The sequence below is a fragment of the Theropithecus gelada genome, chromosome 9 (assembly GCF_003255815.1).
Source record: "Theropithecus gelada isolate Dixy chromosome 9, Tgel_1.0, whole genome shotgun sequence".
NCBI classification, from domain to species: Eukaryota; Metazoa; Chordata; class Mammalia; order Primates; family Cercopithecidae; genus Theropithecus; species Theropithecus gelada.
Genome location: NC_037677.1, coordinates 28,257,607 through 28,270,242, shown reverse-complemented (window position 1 = coordinate 28,270,242; position 12,636 = coordinate 28,257,607). Strand labels below are relative to the sequence as shown.

At 41.4% G+C, this 12,636-nt stretch overlaps 1 protein-coding gene across 3 annotated transcripts in view; it reads left to right on the top strand.

Annotated features, from left to right (window-relative positions):
• MLLT10 (MLLT10, histone lysine methyltransferase DOT1L cofactor) overlaps positions 1-12,636 on the top strand; it is a 219,168-nt gene that overhangs the window by 45,445 nt on the left and 161,087 nt on the right. The window lies entirely within an intron of this gene.

The following is a 12,636-nucleotide window of genomic DNA, read 5'->3' as shown; positions in this document are numbered from 1 at the left end:
AGTGCCATGGGCTGCTGGTTTCCCATTTTTATGAGTATTTCTTGATTGTCTGCTAAACAAGGGGTGGATTATTCTTGAGTTTTATGGGAAAGGGGTGGGCAATTCCCAGAACTAGTGGTTCCTCCCCTTTTTAGAGTATATAGGGTAACTTCCTGGCATTGCTCTGGCATTTGTAAACTGTCATGGAGCTTGTGGGAGTGTCTCTTAGCATGTTAATGTATTATAATTAGTGTATAATGAGCAGTGATGACGACCAGAGGTCAGTTTGGTCATCATCTTGGCTTTGGTGGGTTTTGGCCCCCTTCTTTATTACAACCTGTTTTATCAGCAAGGTTTTTATGTCTTGTATCTTGTGCCAGCCTCCTATCTCATTCTGTGTCTTAGAATGCATAACTTACTGGGAATGCAGCCCAGCAGGACTCAGCCTTGTTTTACGCAGCCCCTGTTCAAGATAGAGGCACTCTGGTTCAGAGGTCTCTGACAAAAGAACCAACTTTGACTTGAAATGTTCTGTTACTTTTCTATTTCATTTCTTCTGCTCTTATTTTTACTATTTCTTTTTTTTTTCTACTTACTTTGGGCTTACTTTACCCTTTTATATAGGTTCTTTAGGTAGAACCCTACTTATTTTGTTTTATTTTATTTTGAGACAGAGTTTTGCGCTGCCACCCGGGCTAGAGTGCAGTGGTGTGATCTTGGCTTACTGCAACCTCCGCATCCCGGGTTCAAGCGATTCTCCTGCCTCAGCTCAGCCTCCTGAGTAGCTTGGATTATAGACACCCGCTACCACGCCCAGCTAATTTTTGTATTTTTAATAGAGACGGGGTTTCACCATGTAGACCAGGCTGGTCTTGAGCTTGCGACCTCAGGTGATCTGCCTGCTTTGGCCTTCCAAAGTGGTGGGATTACAGGTGTGAGCCACCACACCCGGCTGCTAGTCATTAATTTTATATCTTTTTTTCTAATGTGGTTAGGGAACATAATCTGTATGATTTCCATTATTTTCATTTTATTGTGTTCTGCTTTGTGGCTCAGTATGTGGTCTTTCATGGGGAATGTACCAAGTTTACCTGAAAAGAATGTTTATAGTGGTTTTAACATTGCTTTGATGATGATGATGATGATGATTATTTGGTCTGGTTTTGTCAGTCACAAAGAGGAGTGTGAAAATATCTTACCTTGTTTGGGGCACTGAGTATTCCGAGTGTTTATGCCTTATGCTCATTTTTGCTTCATCTATTTTGAAGCCTTGTTTTTAGGTGCATACATTTATAATTATTATGACTTCTTCATTGTCTGACTTACTGTGAAATGCCCCTCCCTCTCTTTACTATGTAGCCACTCACCATCTTTTTTTGTTGTTGTTTGTTTGTTGGTTTGTTTTGAGATGAGGTTTTACTCTATTACCCAGACTAGAGTGCAGTGGTGTGATCTCGGCTCACTGCAGCCTTTGCCTCCCAGGTTCAAGCAGTTTGACTGTTTCAGCCACCCTGGTAGCTGGGACTCTAGGTGTGTGCCACCATGCCTGGCTAGTTTTTGTATTTTTAGTAGAGATGGGGCTTTGCCATGTTGGCCAGGCTGGTCTCGAAACCCTGGCCTCAAGTGATCAAGTGCCCGCCTTGGCCTCCCAAAGTGTTGGGATTACAGGCATGAGCCACCGCGCACCCATCCTATCCATTTACTTTTGACCTGTTTGTCTCTTCACTTAAAGTGTGTTTCTTACAGATACCTTGTGTTTGAGTTTTACTTTTCTATCTGTGCTAATAAACTAATTTTTAAAATTACTTATTTATTTTTTTTTTTGATTCGGAGTTTTGCTATTGTTGCCCAGGCTGGAGTGCAATGGTGTGATCTCAGCTCACCGCAACCTCCACCTCCCAGGTTCAAGCGATTCTCCTGCCTCAGCCTCACGAGTAGCTAGGATTATAGGCATGCACCACCACGCCTGGCTAATTTTTGTATTTTTAGTAGAGATGGGGTTTCTCCACGTTGGTCAGGCTGGTCTTGAATTCCCGACCTCGGTGATCCGCCCGCCTCAGCGTCGCTAACTGCTGGGATCGTAGGCATGAGCCACTGCACCTGGCTGAGTTTTTTTTTTTTTTTTTTTGGGGGGACAGTCTCTACATCACTACAATCAATTTGAGAATACTTGGATCCCCTCAAAGAGAAGCCCTTTGACCCATTAACAGTCACTCTCTATTACCCTACTTCCCCAGCTCCTGGCAATCACTAATCTTCATTTCTGTCTCTATCCCTATTTGGGACATTTCATATAAATGAAATCATGATATATGGTGTATTGTGAGTGGCTTCTTTCTCCTAGCGTAATGTACAAGCATCTGTTTTGTAGCATTAGAACTTCATTCTCTTTTGTTGTCAAATAATATTCTATTGTATGGCTATACTACATTTTCTTTACTCATTCATTAATTGATAGACATTTAGGTTGTATATACTTTTGCAGTATTATGAATAATGTTATTATTATGAACATTTGTCTGCAAATCCAGACATTTGTTTTCAGTTCTCTTAGGCGTAGGATTTTTGTTTCATGCTGTCTTTGAAAAATTGATCAAGAGGCTGTAACATTTTAAATTACCAGCAACAATATATGAAGGTTTTAATTTCTCCATCTCTTTGCCAGCATTTTTTATTGTTTGGCTTTTGATTTTAGCTATCCTACAGGGCATGAGGTAGTATCTCATTGTGGTGTTGATTTTTATTTATTATTTTCATTATATTATTTTTTAGATGGAGTCTCAGTCTGTTGTTCAGGCTGGAGTGCAGTGGTGTGATATCTTGGCTCACGGCAAACTCTGCCTGCCAGGTTCAAGCGATTCTCCTGCCCCAGCCTCCTGAGTACCTGGGATTACAGGTGCCCGCCACCATGCCAGCTAATTTTTGTATTTTTAGTAGAGACGGAGTTTCACCATGATGGCCAGGCTAGTCTCAAACTCCTGACCTCAGGTGATCCACCCGCATAGGCCTCCCAAAGTGCTGGGATTACAGGCGTGAGCCACTGCACGTGGCCTGGTGTTGGTTTTTAATCCTTAATGATTAATGACGTTAATCATCTTTTCATGTGCTTATTGGTCATTTATATATTTTCTTTGGAGAAGTGTCTATTTGGATCCTTTGTTCAATTTTTAGCTGGGCTGTATAGCTTTTTATTTTTGAGTAGAAGAACTCTGTATTCTGGTTACAAACTATTTATCAGACATGCGACTTGTAAATATTTCTTCTATCCTTTTACTTTCCTGATAGTTTTGTTTGTAGCAAAAAAGTCTGTAGGTTTGGTAAATTCTAGTTATTTTTTCTTTTATTGCCTCTGCTTTTAGTGTTATGTCTAAAAACTGTTGTTCAACCAAGTCCTGAAGACTTACCTCCTATGTTTTTTTCTAAAGTTTTATAGTTTTAGCTCTTACATTTAGATCTGTGATTCACTTTTGAAGGGGTAATTTTTTAATATAATATTAGGAAGGGTTTCAGCTTAATTCTTTTGCACATTCCTGTAGCAATTTCTTTACTCTTTTCAGTCTGTTTTTATAGTATTACCCCTTATGGGTAATATTGTACAAGTCATAAAGTATACAAAGGTTGTAAGTTGTTCTTTTATATCACCTCTTTGTTGTCAGTTATGCTATTGTCATGTGTGTTGGAACTACGTATATTATAAGCCCTAGAAAACAACAATGTAATTTTGGCTTTCAATAATCACGTAATGTTAAGAACTTAAGAGCTAAAAGTTTACCCAGATATTTACCATTTGTGGTAGTCTTCTTTGTCTTCTGAAGATTTGCATTTTCTAGCCTCATTTCTCTTAATTCTGAAGAATTTCTTTAGCCTTTCTTGCAAGGCATATCTTTTGGTGATAAGTTGTGTTTGCTTTCTTTTATCTGAAAGTACCTATTTCACCTTTATTTTTGAAGGGCATTGTGGTTGGATATAGAATTATGTGTTGACAGTGCTTTTATCTTTTAGCAATTTAATTATTTTAGTTTCCTTTCTTTTGGCTTCCATATTTTATGATGAGAAATCTGCCGTTTATCCAGTCACTGTTCCCTTTGTGTAATGTGACATTTTCTTTTGGTGCTTCAAGATTTCTCCCTCTGTGTTTGCTTTTTAGCAAGGCATTTGACTCTTTGAGGTTTGCTGAGATTCTTAAATCTGTGAATTTGTCTTTTTTCAAGTTGAAGAAATTTTCAGCCATCATTTCTTCAAAACTTTCTTTCCTGCCTCATATTCTTTCTCTCTTCTTTTTTAGGCCTTTGGTTATGCATGTAAGACCTTTTGGTACTGTACTGTGGGTCCCTGAAGCCCTGTTTTTTTTTTTTTTTTTTTAATCTGTATTTTCTTTTTCGGATTAGATTCTTCTTTTTTTTTCTGAGATGGAGTTGCGCTCTTGTTGCCCAGGCTGGAGTGCAATGGCGCGATCTCAGCTCAACACAACCTCCGCCTCCTGGGTTCAAGTGATTCTCCTGCCTCAGTCTCCTGAGTAGCTGGGACTACAGGTGTGTGCCACCACACCTGGCTAATTTTGTATTTTTTAGTAGAGACAGGGTTTCTCCATGTTGGTCAGGCTGGTCTCGAAATCCTGACCTCAGGTGACCCACCCACCTCAGCTTCCCAAAGTGCTGGGATTACAGGTGTGAGCCACACCTGGCCTCAGATTAGATTCTATCTATTGATATAGCTTCAAGTTCACTGACTCTTTTGTCATCTCAGATTTGTTGTTTTGAAGCTTGCCTAGTGAAATTTTCTCTTCACATGTTGTATTTTTGGTATTTAAAAATTTTTTTCTTTCTTTTTTTTTTTTTTAATTTGAGATCAAGTCTTGCTCTTTTGCCCAGGCTGGAGTGCAGTGGTACGATTATATTACTGCAGCCTCAAACTCCCAGGCACAAGTGATCCTCCTGCCTCAGCCTTCTGAGTATTTGGGACTGCAGACTGGTGCTACCATGCTCGGCTTATAGTGTCTTTCTTTCTTTTTCTCTTTTTTTTTTTTTTTGTTGCTGAGACATCCTGTTTTATTTATTATAGGTTTATCTTCAGTGGGCAGATTTAATTAGCATTTAGGGACATTTTTCCATAAAACTTCACATTATAACGGAAATGGTATAGTTTAGAATAGAGGAAAGAAATCATTTATAATCTTACCATCCTTACCACAATCCTATTAATGTATTTTTTTTTTTTTTGAGATAGAGTCTCGCTCTGTCACCCAGGCTGGAGTGCAGTGGCGCGATCTTGGCTCACTGCAACCTCTGTCTCCCGGGTTCACACCATTCTCCTGCTGCAGCCTCCTGAGTAGGTGGGACTACAGGCACCTGCTGCTACACCCGGCTAATTTTTTTTTGTATTTTTGGTAGAGACGGGGTTCACCGTGTTAGCCAAGATGGTCTCGATCTCCTGACCTTATGATCCGCCCTCCTTGGCCTCCTGAAGTGCTGGGATTACAGACATGAGCCACCCTGCCTGGCCTATTTTGTGTATTTTCTTCTCTTTTTTTTGAGATGGAGTCTTGCACTGTCACCTGGACTGGAATGCAGTGGCGCGATCTTGGCTCACTGAAACCCCTGCCTCCTGGGTTCACGCAATTCTCCTGTTTCAGCCTCTGGAGTAGCTGGGAATTACAGGTGCACACCGCCATGCCTGGCTAATTTTTTTTGTTTCTTGTATTTTTAGTAAGAGACAGGGTTTCACTATGTGGGCCAGGCTGGTCTCGAACTCCTGACCTCATGATCTGCCTGCCTCGGCTTCCCAAAGTGCTAGAATTACAGGCGTGAGCCACTGTGCCCAGCCTATTTTGTATATTTTCTTTTAATGTTCAGTGAATTTTTTTGTTTTTTGTTTTTTTTGAGACAGAGTCTCGCTCTGTTGCCCAGGCTGGAGTGCAGTGGCGCGATCTTCAGCTCACTGCAACCTCCGCCTTCCAGGTTCATGCCATTCTCCTGCCTCAATCTCCCCAGTAGCTGGAACTGCAGGTGCCCGCCTCCATGCCCAGCTAATTTTTCGTATTTTTAGTAGAGACGGGGTTTCACTGTGTTAGCCAGGATGGTCTCAATCTCCGGACCTTGTGATCCGCTCACCTCAGCCTCCAAAGTGCTGGGATTACAGGCATGAGCCACCACACCTGGCCCAGTGAATTATCTTTTTTAACTTGTTTAAAAATCTTTGTAAGTAGTGTGTTAGTTACATCGTTGTTATGCCGTTAGGCTTTTTTTTTTTTTTTTTTTGAGATGAGATCTCACTCTGTCACCCAGGCTTGAGTTCTGTGGTGTGACCTCGACCCCCTGGGCTGAAGTGATCCTCCCATCTCAGCCTCCCAAATAGCTGGACTACAGGCTCGCGTCACCACGTCCAGCTAATTTTTTGTATTTTTAGTAGAGATGGGATTTCACCGTGCTGCCTAGGCTGGTCTTGAACTCCTAACCTCAAGTGATCCACCCACTTCGGCCTCCCAAAGTGCTGGGATTACAAGTGAGTGCCACTGCAGCCAGCCAGACTTTTATAAAAAAGTTTTTTGGTTATAAATGGTTATATAAAATATCTTTGTACATACATATTCATGTCTTGAAAGTAAAGTATATAAATGATATAAAAGACACAAAGGTAATTTATAAATGCTGTATCTTACATTATTTGCTTTGGCTCTCTAGAAGTGAAGTAATTAAATTGGATTTTTTCTTGATTCATATTGCTTAATTGCCTTCCAAAAGAATAGGATTATGGTGTCATCGAAATCATATAAAAATGAATATTGACTGTTTTTTTTTTTTTTGACGACAATCTTGCTCTGTTGCCCAGGCTGGAGTGCAGTGGCTTGATCTCAGCTCACTGCAACCTCTGCCTCCCAGGTTCAAGTGATTCTCGTGGCTCAGCCTTCTGAGTAGGTGGGATTACAGGTGCCTGCCACCACGCCTGGCTAAATTTTTTGTTTTTTGGAGCTGGAGTCTTGCTCTGTTGCCAGGCTGGAGTGCAGTGGTGCGATCTCAGCTCACTGCAACCTCCACCTCCCAGGTTCAAGTGATTCTCCTGCCTCAGCCTTCCGAGTAGCTGGGACTACAGGCATGTGCCACCATGCCCAGCTAATTTTTGTATTTTTTGTAGAGATGGGGTTTCATCACGTTGGCCAGGATGGTCTTTATCTCTTGTGATCCACCTGCCTTGGCCTCCCAAAGTGCTGGGATTACAGGTATGAGCCATGGTGCCCGGCCTCATTTTTGTATTTTTAGTAGTGATGGGGTTTCGCCATGTTCGCCAGGCTGGTTTTGAACTTCTGACCTTATGTCATCTGCCCGCCTTGGCCTCCCAGAGTGCTGCAATTACAGGCATGAGCCATCGCACCTGGCCTATTTTTTAAAATTCAATTTTTTTTTTCTTTTTTTCTTTTTGGTTGTAGCATCAATGGGATGTTTGTGATTTTGTTCCCTTTATCCCTTCATCATGTAGTTCTTGAGTTATTGTGCCTGGAGACTGTGTTTGATGTTAGGAGTGGCTAGCTATAACCATAACATGGAGCTTGTAATCTAGTGGAGGAGTTAATTGCATAGTTAATTGTAATTGTAATACATCCCAAGAAGGAAAGCATAGGTAAATCATAATATGTCACCTAACCTCATCTGGAGATTCAGAGACATTGTCTTTGATGAAGTGACTTTAAGCAAGGACCTGCGGGATAAATAGAAGTTATCCAGCCGCAGAAGAGGGTGTAGTGAATGATAATATTCCATTTAGAGTAAAAACAATCCATTAAAAGCCTCTGAAGTGGGAATGAGCTGTGGAGAATTTATAGAATTGAAAGAAGAAAAAGCCAGCATTGCCCATAACGTGAAATGTTGGAAAGAGGGAAGGTTGTGGAGATAGGAACGGGTTATATGATGCAGGAAAACTACTGGAGTGTTTTTATTGTTTTGTTTTGTTTTTTTTTGAGATGGATTCTTGCTCTGTCACTGGGCTGGAGTACAGTGGTGCGATCTCGGCTCACTGCAACCTCCGCCTCCCAGGTTCAAACAATTCTCCTGCCTCAGTCTCCTGAGTAGCTGGGACTACAGGTGCTCCACCACACCCAGATGATTTTTGTATTTTTAGTAGAGATGGGGTTTCACCATGTTGGCCACGATGGTCTCCATCTCTTGACCTGATGATCTGCCTGCCTCAGCCTCCCAAAGTGCCGGGACTACAGGCTTGAGCCACCGCGCCCAGCCTTTTGAAGTGTTTTTTAGTGGGCAGTGGTATATTTGGATTTGCATTTCTGAAGTTCATTATTTTGTGAAAAGTTCATTCTGCAGATTGGTGATAGTTGGTTAAGAGTGAATATTAGGAGACTACAGTCATTTTCCATTATCTGCAGTTTTGCTTCCCTTAGTTAATCATGGTCAACCCCTCTGAAAATAGGTGAGTAGAGTACGGTGAGGTAGAATCATGTGTTGTGTAATGCAGGAGGGAGGTATGTTCTTAGAAATACCTCATTAGGTGATTTCATCATTACACAATCATCTTAGAATGTTCTTAAAGCTATATTGTATAACCTAGTACATACCTAGGCTACGTGGTATAGCCTATTGCTCCTAGGTTGCAATCTTGTACATTTCATAAGTGAATCCTGTAAGCAACTTAACATAATGGTAAGTATTTGTGTTTTTAAACATAGAAAAGGTACAGCTAAAATAATGGTATGAAAGATTAAAAAAAAAAAATTGCACTTGTATAGGGCTTTACCATGAATGAAGCTTGCAGGACTAGAAGTTGCTCTGAGTGAGTCAGTGAGTAAGTGGTAAGTGAATGTGAAAGCCTTTGACATTTTTGTACACTACTGATAGGGTTTGGCTGTGTATCCCCACCCAAATCTCATCTCGAATTGTAATCCCTATGTGTTGAAGGAGGGAGGTGACTGGATAATCGGGGCAGTTTCCGCCATCCTGTTCTCATGAGTGTGAGTGAATTCTCTTGAGATCTGATGGTTTTGAAAGTGGCAGGTTTTTCCTATGTACACATTCTCTTTCTTTTGCTTGCTGCTATATAAGACATGCTTGCTTCCCCTCCCGCCATGATTGAAAGATTCCTGAGGCCTCCTCAGCCATGTGGAACTATGAGTCAATTAAACCTCTTTTCTTTATAAATTGCCCAGTCTCGGGTAGTTCTTTATAGCAGTGAGATAATGGACTGCTGCAATTACTGTAGACTTTATAAACATTGTACACTTAATGTACACTAAATTTATTTTAAAAATTACTCTGTCGGCCGGGCGCGGTGGCTCAAGCCTGTAATCCCAGCACTTTGGGAGGCCGAGGCGGGTGGATCACAAGGTCAGGAGATCGAGACTATCCTGGCTAACATGGTGAAACCCCGTCTCTACTAAAAATACAAAAAACTAGCCGGGCGCGGTAGCGGGCGCCTGTAGTCCCAGCTACTTGGGAGGCTGAGGCGGGAGAATGGCGTGAACCCGGGGGGCGGAGCTTGCAGTGAGCCGAGATCGCGCCACTGCACTCCAGCCTGGGAGACACAGTGAGACTCCGTCTCAAAAAAAAAAAAAAAAAAAAAAAAAATTACTCTGTCATGTTACTATGGCTATTACATCATTACGTCACTAGGCAATAGGAGTTTTTCAGTTCCATTTAATCTCATGGAACCACCATTGTATATGCTGTTGTTGTTATGCAGACTGTATTTTAAGAGAGACCACATTCACATAACTTTTCTTGTAGTAGATTGTTGTAATTTTTTTTTTTTTTTTTAATTTTTTTGAGGTGGAGTCTCTCTCTTTTGCCCAGGCTAGAGTGCAGTGGCATGATCTTGGCTCACTGCAACCTCCTAGGTTCAATAAATTTTTGTGCCTTAGCCTCCTGCTTGGCTGGGACTGTAGGTGTGTGCCACCACATTCAGCTAATTTTTTTGTATTTTTAGTAGAGATGGGGTTTCACCATGTTGGCCAGACTGGTCTTGAACTCCTGACCTCAGGTGATCTGCCCACCTCGGCCTCCCAAAGTCCTGGGATTATAGGTATGAGCCACTACACCCGGCCTGTTCTATTTTATTATTGTTGTTAATCTGTTACTGTGCCTAATTTATAAATTAAACTTTTTTATAGGTAAGTATGTATAGCAAAAAACAGAATCAAGTGCTTATTAGTGCCATTTGTTGTTTCAGATATCCACTGGGGTTCTTAGAATGTTTCTTCCATGGATAATTGGGATTACTGCATTTAGAAGGTGACTGAAGTGGTCTTGATGAAAGGTGATGCTGGCTTTAAGTAGGGTAATAGTGGAGATGGAGAGAGATAGGCACGTCTCACCAGTTTTGAGGAAGAGGAAGGGCACAATACAGTTATGGATTGAAAGTGAGGTTAGGGAGTAAGGTATGAAGTGGTCAAAGATTATGACCACTAGGTGTCTTGCATGAGCAATGTGTCATTGAAAATATCATTACCAATATATGGAAAGAGCAGGAAGAGCAGGTTTTGTCATAAATTGTGGAGTGTTTTAGGTGTCTTATGTAGGCTGGGTGCGGTGGCTTACTCCTGTGATCCTAGCACTTAGGAGGCTGAGGTGGGTGGATCACTTGAGGCCAGGAGTTTGAGACTAACCTGGGCAACATGACGAAACCCCATCTCCACTAAAAATAGAAAAAGTTAGTTGGACATGGTGGCACACACCTGTAATCCCAGCTCCTTGGGAGGCTGAGGCGGAAGAATTGCTTGAACCCTGGAGGTGGAGGTTGCAGTGAGCCGAGATCGAGCCACTGCACTCCAGCCTGGGCAACAGAGCAAGACTGCGTCTCAAAATAAAATAAAATAAAGTGTTTACGTAGTATATAGAGTTTTATACCTGAACCTAAGGACAGATACAAATAGATAAAATTTGGGAGTCATGTTACTTTTATAATTTATTGGTAATGGAAATTTGGATAATGAATAAGATTGCCTAGTGTTTCACGAACTTCACCATTTAAAGGTTTGATAGGGTGATCAGAAAGGTGCTGCCAAAGAGGTAATGGGAAAATCAGGAGAGTGAAATACTGAAAGGCAAGAAATATAGCGGTATTAGTCTGTTTTAGATTAAAGGAATACTGGAAACTGGGTAGATTATTAATATAAAGAAAAGAGGTTTATTTGGTTCACAGTTCTGTAGGCTGTACAAGCATACCACCAACACCTTTGGTCTGAGGAAACTTTTACTCATGGGGGAGTGGGAATGGGGACCAAGAGTGTCACATGGTGAGAGAAGGGAGCAAGATGGCAGGCTTTTTTTTTTTACCAATCAGATCTCACGTGAACTAACAACAGCAAGAAACTCACTCCTTACCACAAGGAAAACACCAAGACATTCACGAGGGATCTGCCCCCATTACCCAAATACCTTTTGCTAGGCTTCACCTTCAGCATTGGGATTAAATTTTTACACGAGATTTGGAGGCACAAATATCCAAACTTTATCAATAGGTTCTATTTTATTTATTTATTTTTTGAGGTGGAGTTTTGCTCTTGTTGCCCAGGCCGGAGTGCAGTGGCACAATCTCGGCTCACTGCAACCTCCGCCTTTCGGTTTCAATCAATTCTCCTGCCTCAGCCTCCCTCAGCTGGGACTACAAGCACATGCCACCACACCCAGCTAATTTTTTGTATTTTTGGTAGAAATGGGGTTTCATCACATTGACCAGGATGATCTCGATCTCTTCACCTTGTGATCCACTTCCCAAAGTGCTGGGATTATAGGTGTGAGCCACTGCGCCCGGCTAATAGGCTCTATTTCTTAATTATTTTTTGTAGAGATGAAGTCTCACTTTGCTGTTGAGGCTGGTCTCGAACTCCTGACCTCAAGTGGTCCTTCTGTTTTGGCCTCCCAAAGTGCTGCAATTATATGTATGAGGCACTGCACCCGGCCTCAGTAGGCTTTTTTGGCTTATACTTTCTGTACTTTTAAAACTATTGCAACTTAATTTTCTACTCTAATTTTTTGTTGTAATTTGTATATGTATGTAAGTGTATATATATTTATATGTAGGGTGTGTATATATGTGTGTATATATATAAAGTGTGTGTATATATGTATATATATAATGTGTGTGTATCTATACATACATACACATATAGGTATATGTGTGTGTGTGTGTATATATTTATACACACACTTTTTTTTTGTTTGTTTGTTTTTTTGAGATAGGGCCCACTCTGTAACCCAGGCTGGAGTGCATTGGCATAATCATGGCTCACTGCAGCTTTGACCTTCCGGGCTCAATTGATCTGCCCGCCTCAGCCTGCTGAGTAGCTCTACTACAGGTGCGCCACCACCACACCCAGCGAATTCGTGTGTGTGTGTGTGTGTGTGTGTGTGTTTTTGTAGAGGTGGGATTTTGCCATGTTGCCCAGGCTGGTCTTGAACCCCTGGGCTCAAGCGATCTGCCTACCTCAGCCTCCCAAAGTGCTGGGATTACAGGTATGATCCACTGTGCCCGGCCTATATTACTATATTGTGTGCTGCAAAACCTCTTTTGGAAACAAAGTGGGATATAAATAATGCTCAAGTGTGACTTTCAGGAACATATTCTTCATAGTAAGACAATGCCATTGAAACTTACTGTGTTTCGTAAGAGGTGGTAGTGCTGGCTCTACATTTATTTTTGGTTTTAAATTCTGAG